The 9,362-nt window shown below is 54.0% G+C and overlaps 1 non-coding gene across 1 annotated transcript; it reads left to right on the top strand.

The window, feature by feature from the left end:
* The first annotated feature begins 253 nt into the window (after positions 1–253).
* On the top strand, positions 254–372 carry LOC145415273 (5S ribosomal RNA). Its single transcript, XR_013900050.1, has one exon. It is a non-coding gene; the product is annotated as a 5S ribosomal RNA (ribosomal RNA).
* Positions 373–9,362: the final 8,990 nt, after the last annotated feature.

Raw genomic sequence — 9,362 nt, 5'->3', positions numbered from 1 at the left:
ACCAATATACTCTCATACTACATATAAATTTGTACCAAGTTATTTAAATAAATACCATTTATGAGTGGTGTGAAATAGTTACCCTCCCATAGAACTCCTTTTCTTTGGTGCCAGCCTGTTAGAAAACCCAGTAAGGTAAGGAGGTACTGCTACCTGGATCGAGTATTTTAAACCTCAGGTGAGCGATTTCTCTACGAATTTTCGATGTTTCTCAACAAAAGTGGAGGTTTTAGCCAATAAAAAAAAAATCGAAATTAACGGCCATACCACGTTGAGTACACCGCTTCCCGTCCGATCAGCAAAGTTAAGCAACGTTGGGTCTGGTTAGTACTTGGATGGGTGACCGCCTGGGAACACCAGATGCTGTTGGCATAACGTTCTCCCTACGTGTCAGGTGGGGTTGGTGGAGGGTTAGTGCCCCTCCCTGTAAAACAATTAACTCTAAGCCCTTGGCCACCCCGTTTGGGATACATGGTGTCTGGCAATGAACCTCGGGATTGGGGGGTGTCGGAGGTGCGAAATAGCATGGGACGTGACAGGCTAAACTGTTCAAAATTCCCCTTATGAGGGAATTCCCCCATCCTGAGAACCCTTGTTATAGACAGTTGAAAGTTCAATGTCATAAGGCTAGGTCAAATGTTAATCTAGCAAAAGAAACTTAATTATTTCTCATTTAGGCCAACTTTGGGGAGTGCTTGAAGATAAGGAGAAAATTAAGCCATTTAGTCTTGAAAGCAATCACTGAAAGGTCAAGGCAATAGATCGTGGTGAAGGTTCGACCTTTGTGTATGATTATTGGCAAAATAACTTGTACAGTTTTGAATTAGTTCTGACCACATTTGGTGGAAAGGTTGAGAGACAAAAATGGGGTTAACTCTCTTACTTTTCAGAACATTAAGTCAAAGGTGAAAGTCAGATGGCATGGTCAGCTTAAATAAGTTTTTGTCTCATTTTACCAAGCTTTGTAAAACAGTAAAAAAGCAAAGCTGAGAATAAAGAGATTCTATTCAGAGAACACTAAGTTAAAGGTAAAAGTCATAGGAAAAGGTAAAGGTCACATAATTCTTAGCTCAGTTTTGATCTTATTTAAACCAAACGTGGTGGAAGGATTAAGGGTCAGAAAAAAAACGAAGGAAATTAGTTTTGAGAAATTTTGGGCTAACGTCAAGTTCACAGGGCAAGGTCAGATTTCGACCCGTGTATATATATATATATATATATATATATATATATATATATATATATATATATATATATATATATATATATACACACACACAGACAGACAGAATAGATAGACAGATAGATAGATATACATATAGAGATATATAGATAGTTATAGATAGATAGATAGTTAGACAGATAGATAGATACAGTAGATAGATATAAATCATATTGAAATGCATGGTGTACAACACAGTGCCCGCGGAAACGCACCAACACCCCCACCCAGACCCCACGGAGTAGCCACAGCCGAACCACGAGATGCCGTGCGACAACAGCATAAGTCAGCCCGGGCTGTGCGCCCCTATTGCACCCAGCCGTCACACCGTCGCTCTATCAGGAAGATGACACTACCTTCGGGGAGTGGGACCACCAGATTAGATCGGGGTGGAGCTACTTATTCAGCTTCAGACAGCGCCCCTCAGGAGACGGCCTACTACCACTCCCGCCTTCGTCAGACGGCTGATTGCTGCTCCGAAGGTGCTTCTCCCAAGTCGGCCTATTGCCGCTCCTCTCTCCAGCAGAAGGAGACGGCCTTCTGCCGCTCCTGCCTTCGTCAGATGGCTGATTGCCACTCTGAAGGTGTTTCTTCTGAGCCGGCCTATTGTTGCTCCTCCCTCCAGCAGAAGGAGACGGCCTACTGCCGCTCCCGCCTTCGTCAGAAGGCCAATTGCCACTCTGAAAGTGCTGCCCCAGAGTTGGCCTACTGCCGCTCCTCCCTCCAGCAGAAGGAGACGGCCTACTGCCACTCCCGCCTTCGTCAGACAGCTGATTGCCGCTTGGAAGGTACTGCCCCTGAGTCGGCCTATTGCTGCTCCTCCCTCCGGCAGAAGGAGACGGCCTACTGCCACTCCCGCCTTTGTCAGACGGCCGATTGCCGCTCCGAAGGTGTCCAGAGGCGCGCTGATTCCCCCACTCAGGCCACGGCCAATAGCTGGGCCTTGGCACCTCATAGTTGCGCCCTTGGGCAGCCACGGCCGATTGCCGGGCCCCACAGCCAGAGAGAGGTGTCGACAGTGTCATCGCCCCAGCGTGAGACGAGAGGCCGGACCTCAAGCATCGGAGAACCCCATCAAGGCCTTACAGCTTCCCCTTTCTACACTTTCTACGCCTGGCCCTGGAGAAGACCCACCTGATGGACCCTAGTTCAGGTCGGTGCTGCAGCCCCTCCCTGACGGCGCCCCTCAACTCAGGGGACCATAGCCCTCAGTCACTCCAGGCCCTCCCCAAGACACCCGGGCGTGATCTCTCCACGCCCCCAAGGCGGCGTAAAACCTCCACCTCCGGCCGAAACCTGAGCCAGAGATTCCTGGACCTGTTCGGCCCCAGTCCTGAGGGCCACACTCCTGAACCTAGCCCGGAGACTACAGGCCCCTTCGCCACCTGCAGCCCTGGACGAGAGAGGACGCCCCTGCGAGTCGTCCCGTGCCCTCTCGGCACGCCCTCCCTTGGCGGTGCCCCTATTCCGGCAGAGTTGTCACCGGAGTGTCTCCCTGGCACCCCCACTATATGAGTGAATCATGTTAAATGTTGTGTTGCCCCAGAATCAGTTAAGTGATTTAGGCTAAATGTGACGTTGCCCCAGAATTAATGTAACAGCGATACAGTGACTTAACGCATGCTGAATATCGGGGCAAGTAAAATCACGGGTGGATGAGTAAGGACGAATGCAGAAATTAAGTTCTAGTGAATCAGACTGACGAGTGATGCCTTTGCAGAAAACCAGTAAGACTAACACCCCGAGAAATCCTCCATAGTAAAATACATAAATGTCCTTTGTTACGGGAAACAGTAGAGAGAAGTGTTAATAATATCCTCCCGCTTGTATTACCGTAAACACAGTGAATTCCCAGTGTCCTCCACCCTCTTTTTAAGAATCTCCTCCCAGCAGTTAGTGTGAACGTAAAAACCTGGACGAGGAATAGAATCAGTTGTCAAAACCCCTTTGCTATCAGAAAATACTAAGATTGAGTTAATATTACTTACTCCCTCCCAATATTACCATAACTTTGTTCAGACCCACCGCAAGTCACTCCCTTCGCCCCCCCCCCTGGTTCACGTAAGGTGTCCTCTTTAGAAGGTGAGGCCCCAGAAGACGAACTGGCACCCATGGATGAGCCCCATGCAGGAGAACAGGAGCAGGAACAGGAGAATGAAAGCCCCAGACAGCTGGATTTTTAGGCCCGCCCCCGCACCAACCCAAGGTGGCGGGGGCCATTATCCCTAAGTATCACCCCCCAGTGTACCACAAGATGAAATTAAACAGCGTGAAGGCCTGACTGCTAGTCGATACAGGAGCAGCCAGGTCCTGCCTTTACAGCCACTATTTCTCCCGCCACAAATTGACTTTTGGCCCACTCCGCCCCACTGTCACTCACCTTGTGGATGCGGGAGATGGCTCCCTGCCCATCCGTGGGGAGACTCGGGCCCTATGGGTCGACACCCACCAGCCAGTGTCCACCCAACATCAATTCATTATTTTCGACTCCTCCTTCCGGAGCTATGACGGGTATTTAGGACTGAACTTGCTCCAAAAACTTGGAGCTACAATTGACTGCCACTACCAACAGCTCCAATTCCGTCCCCCACCCCGCCCCACCCAGGCCGTTTGCACCTGTATGCCACGGCCCTGGCTGGAAGATTCGCCCCCTCTCCCCCTCCTGTGCCCCCTCTTCCTCCCCTCCCTCCATCTCCCTCTCCTCCTCCTCCAGTGCCCCCACCACCACCCCTCCTCTTTCCTTCCCTGCCACCGTCTCCACCCCTGTTACCATTCCCTCCCACCACGAGGCTTGGGTACCCCTTAACTGGCCCTCCGGTCCCTTTGTTTTGTTCTCCCCCCTCCTTCCGCCAGAAGCCCTTTCTGCCTGCCTTTTATCTCCCACTTTTCTCACTCCACACCACACCGTTGTCCGCATAGCCAACCTCGCCCCTTCCCCCCTTACCCTCCCCAAAGGGCACGTTATCGGAGAGATGGAGGAAGCCGAGCCCTGTACCCCATCCTCCTCCCATTTCCCTGCCCCCCTACCCCCCATTCCCGACCATCTCTCCGCCCAGCAGTCAGACACCCTACGTCGCCTCCTCCTGAATTTCGAAGACTAGTTTGCAACAGGACCAGCAGACATAGGCCACACCACATACCTGTCCCACGACAGGCCCACCCATTAGACAGCCTTCCCGACGGAAGAACCCCCGACAAAGGGAGGAAAAGGACCGCCAGGTATATGAAATGATAGAGACCGGCGTCATTTCCCCCTCCACCAGCCCTTGGTCTTCCCCCATCATTCTAGTAAAGAAGAAAGACGGCACGATGCGATTTTGCATCGATTTCCACTGCCTGAACGACGTCATCAAAGATGCCACTCCCCTCCCACGAATTGACGATTCCTTAGATTCCTTTTACGGAGCATCTTGGTTTTCCACCCTCGGCCTCCAGTCCGGGTACTGGCAGGTCCCTGTACATCCAGAACACCGAGGCAAGACGGCCTTTTCCACGAGCAATGGCAAACATTACGAATTCAATACCTTGCCGTTCGGCCTCTGCAATGCCCCTGCCACTTTCTCCAGGCTAATGGAATCTGTCCTGAGCGGCCTCACTTGGGAGGTATGTCTGGCCTATTTGGACGACATCATTGTTTTTAGCCAGACCTGGGCCGACCACTTGCAGTGCCTCCGCTGAGTCTTCACTAGGATTCGCCAGGCAGGCCTCAAGCTCCATCCCTCTAAGTGTGTCCTGGCCGCCAGGACTGTCTCGTTCCTGGGACATGTTATATCCCAGGCAGGAATCTCCCTGGACCCCGACAAGCTCCACGCCATAGCGGACATACCGCCACCACAGGACGTCCACGGCGTCCGTGCCTTCCTAGGACTCATGTCCTTCTATTGTCGCTTCGTGAAGAGGTTCGCACAAATTGCAAAGCCTCTTCACGATCTGACCAGGAAGGGGGAGCCATTCATCTGGACTGAAGAAAGGCAAGCTGCTTTCCAACAGCTAAAAGACAAGCTTGTCTCTGCCCCAATCGTGGCCTTTCACGATTATGTCCTCCCTTTTCGCCTCTACACCGATGTTTCCCTCACCACCATTGACGCTGTACTAGCCCAGGTGCAAGCCGGTAGGGAGCACATCATCGCCTGCGCCAGTCGCACCTTGAATCCAGCCGAGAAGAATTATGCCGTGACCAAGCGAGAATGCCTCGGCATAATTTGAGCCCTCCAACATTTTAGGGCTTACCTTTCCGGGTCCCAGGTCACGATTATCACCAACCACCAGTCACTCCAGTGGTTACGCCAGTCTGACTCACATAAAGCCCAACTCTTCAGGTGGTGCGAAACCCTGGAGGAATTTCAGTATAAACTCTCCTACAGGCCCTGAAAGCTCAACACCAATGCAGATGCCCTCTCTCGCCTCCCCATCCACGCAGTACAGCCAGATCTGGACCTCCTACAAGTATGGCATTGCAAGGAACGGACCCCCTAGATTCCTGCCCACCTGTTCACCAAACTATGCCGACAGGGTGACCACCTCCTAACCCCGTCCGGGCATATCCTCCTTACCCCCGATAAGGTGCGTGACACCCTGCGCCACCCTCATGCCCATAACGGCATCCACCTGGGCACTACGAAATTATTACGAGTGTTCAACGACACTTACTGGGTGCCAAACCCCTCCACCCTCGCCAAGGAAATCATTCAAACTTGCCGCGCCTGTGCGCTTGGAAAAGATGTCACCCGGACCGCCGGACCCTTGGGCCACATCACCGCCCACAAGCCCTGGCAACTCCTGGCGATAGATGTAGTAGGCCCCCTCCCTCCCAAATATGGATATAAATATGTGATCACCTTTGTGGACAAGTATTCAAAATTTGTAGTAGCCTGTCCGGCGAAAGAGCATCATACCATCGCCGTCGCCAATGCCCTTCTCCGACACGTGTTCCCTTATTTTAGCATCCCTCAAGCTATCCATTCTGATAATGCCCCTGAATTCTCTGGAAACATCTGAGAGGAACTTGCCAGAACCTTTGGGTATAAAATCTCCCACTCCTCTCCTTACTGGCCACAGGGGAATGCAGTATGTGAATGTAGCCATCGTACTCTCATGAATCAATTACACACAAGCATCAAGCATACGAAAAACGATGACTGGCCAGCTCATGTGAAGATCATTCAGTGGGGCACGAATTCCTGCCCCTGAGAGGACAGGGTTTCCCCACATGAAAGGCTATTCGGCGAAGCCCCCCTTCTACTACCACTGCGCCAACACCTGCAACCATCCACCTCTACTCCCACTACAGACCCATTGCACATTCTGAAGGGCCGACTGCACCACCTACAAAAAACTCTTGACCTCAGCCACGACACAGCCTCCAACCCCTTCAGCCCGGGCAACACCATCATCATCGCCCAACTTCCCACCCCACACAAACTCGCCCCCAGCTTCACGGGTACCCACACCATCACCCACATCCCCAACCCTTACCAGGTTGTCATAGATTATCACGGCACCCCGCGCACCCTCCGAAACCGCCACGTGCGTCCTTTCCGCATGCCCGCCTCTGCCACCCCGACCCCCAACCTCCCCCTGCTCCCGCGCTGCCCTCCACTTCCACATACGAGTGCTGCATTTCCTCCTCGCCTTCCCCTTCCACCCACCCTACCGCCTCAGCCTCCCCGGCTGCCACCACCCCCCACACCTCACTTGACATCTCACCCACCACACCAACCTCCCCTCGCTCTCCCTCACCCCTTCCCTCTGCCGCCCCACCCTCACCGCCCTACCCCACGTGTTCTGCCCACACCACCACACCCTCACCACAACCCACTACCACTGCCCTCTGCCCACCGCCCTTGCATACGCCCACTCTGACGGCCTCACCCCCCACCGCGCCCCCAACATGCACAACAGCCCGTACTACCCAACCCCGCCCACCCCGCACACCCACTTCCGCACCCACTCCCACCCTCAGAATCACCACCACCTGCTCAGGCCGTCTCTCACGCCCACCTGCCCGATACACCCATACTTCTACACCACCTGCCTCCCCTCGACTTCACACTGTCATGATACACCAAGCCCAAATCCCCTCCACCTACACTCCCCAGAGACTCAACGCCGCATTACCCCGGCACAAAACCCGACCCCGACCCTTGATGTCCAGCATACAGCACCCTACAACACCAGGAGCAACACTGAGCAATATGAAAGTGCGTCGGGCCATATGGGCACCTACCCTCGGCAAGAACCGCCATCTCCACGGACCACACCACCTGCTGACCCTCCTCCATTCCGCCCTCACCACCTCCACGCTCTTCCTCACCTGCGACGCGGAGCAGGAAGAAAACCCCTATACCACTGCCTGGCAGGCCCTACTACAACACCTCCAGCCTGCGTATGCCACACACGGCACTCACGTATACCACCTCCAGCCACGTGGACGTGACTTTTTCCAGGGGAAGAGTGGTGAAATGCGTGTACAACATAGTGCCCCTGGAAACACACCGACACCCCCACTCGGATCCCATGGAGTAGCCGCAGCCGAACCACGGGATGCCATGCGACAACGGCATAAGTCAGCCCAGGCCGTGCACCCCTATAGCACCCAGCCGTCGCACCGTCGCCCTAGCAGGAAGATGACACTACCTTCGGGGAGTGGGACCGCCAGATCAGATTGGGGTGGAGCCGCTTATTCAGCTCCAGACAGCGCCTCTCAGGAGACAGCCTACTGCCATTCCCGCCTTCGTCAGACGGTCGATTGCTGCACCGAAGGTGCTTCTCCCGAGTCGGCCTATTGCCGCTCCTCCCTCCGGCAGAAGGAGACGGCCTACTGCCGCTCCTGCCTTCGTCAGATGGCCGATTGCCACTTCAAAGGTGCTTCCCATGAGTCGGCCTATTGCTGGTCCTCCCTCCGGCAGAATGAGGTGGCCTACTGCCGCTCCCGCCTTCGTCAGATGGCCGTTTGCCGCTCCGAAGGTACTGCCCCCGAGTTGGCCTATTGCTGCTCCTCCCTCCAGCAGAAGGAGATGGCTTACTGCCGCTCCCACCTTCTTCAAATGGCCGATTGCTGCTCCGAAGGTGTCCAGAGGCGTGCTGATTCCCCTACTTAGGCCACGGCCAACAGCCGGGCCTTGGTGCCTCATAGTTGCGCCCTTGGGCAGCCAGGGCCGATTGCCGGGCCCCACGGCCAGAGAGAGGTGTCAACAGTGTCATCGCCCCAGTGTGAGATGAGAGCCCGGACCTCCAGCATCAGAGAACCCCAGCGAGGCATTACGGCTTCCCCTGACCTCCGCCTCCTATGCCTGGCCCTGGAGAAGACCCACCTGATGGACCCTAGTTTAGGTCGGTGCTGCAACCCCTCCCTGATGGCGCCCCTCGACTCTGGGGACCGCAGCCCTAAGTCACTCCAGGCCCTACCCAGGACGCCTGGGCGTGATCTCTCCACACCCCCAAGGCAGCGTAAAACCTCCACCTCCGGCCGAGACCTGAGCCAGAGATTCCTGGACCTGTTCGGCCCCAGTCCTGAGGGCCACACTCCTGAACCTAGCCCGGAGTCTACGGGCCCCTTCGCCACCTGCAGCCCTGGACGAGAGAGGACGCCCCTGCGAGTCGTCCCGTGCCCTCTCGGCACGCCCTCCCTTGGCGGTGCCCCTATTCCAGCAGAGTTGTCGCCGGCGTGTCTCCCTGCCGCCCCCACTATATGAGTGAATCATGTTAAGTGTGGTGTTGCCCCAGAATTAGTTAAGTGACTTAGGCTAAATGTGACGTTGCCCCAGAATTAGTGTAACAGTGATAGTGACTTAATGTATGTTGAATATCGGGGCGAGTAAAATCACGAGTGGATGAGTAAGGATGAGTGCAGAAATTAAGTTCTAGTGAATCAAACTGACGAGTGATGCCTTTGCAGAAAACCAGTAAGACTACCACCCCGAGAAATCCTCCATAGTAAAATACATAAATGTCCTTTGTTACAGGAAACAGTAGAGAAAAGTGTTAATAATATTCTCCCGCTTGTATTACCGTAAACACAGTGAATTCCCAGTGTCCTCCACCCTCTTTTTAAGAATCTCCTCCCAGCAGTTAGTGTGAACGTAAGAACCTGGACGAGGAATAGAATCAATTGTCAAAACCCCTTTGCTATCAGAAAATA

Source organism: Coenobita brevimanus, chromosome 101 (assembly GCF_032717465.1).
Source record: "Coenobita brevimanus isolate Jiangsu-jjx chromosome 101, ASM3271746v2, whole genome shotgun sequence".
NCBI classification, from domain to species: Eukaryota; Metazoa; Arthropoda; class Malacostraca; order Decapoda; family Coenobitidae; genus Coenobita; species Coenobita brevimanus.
Note: the sequence above shows the minus strand (reverse complement) of the source record. Positions and strands in the feature narration are given on the sequence as shown.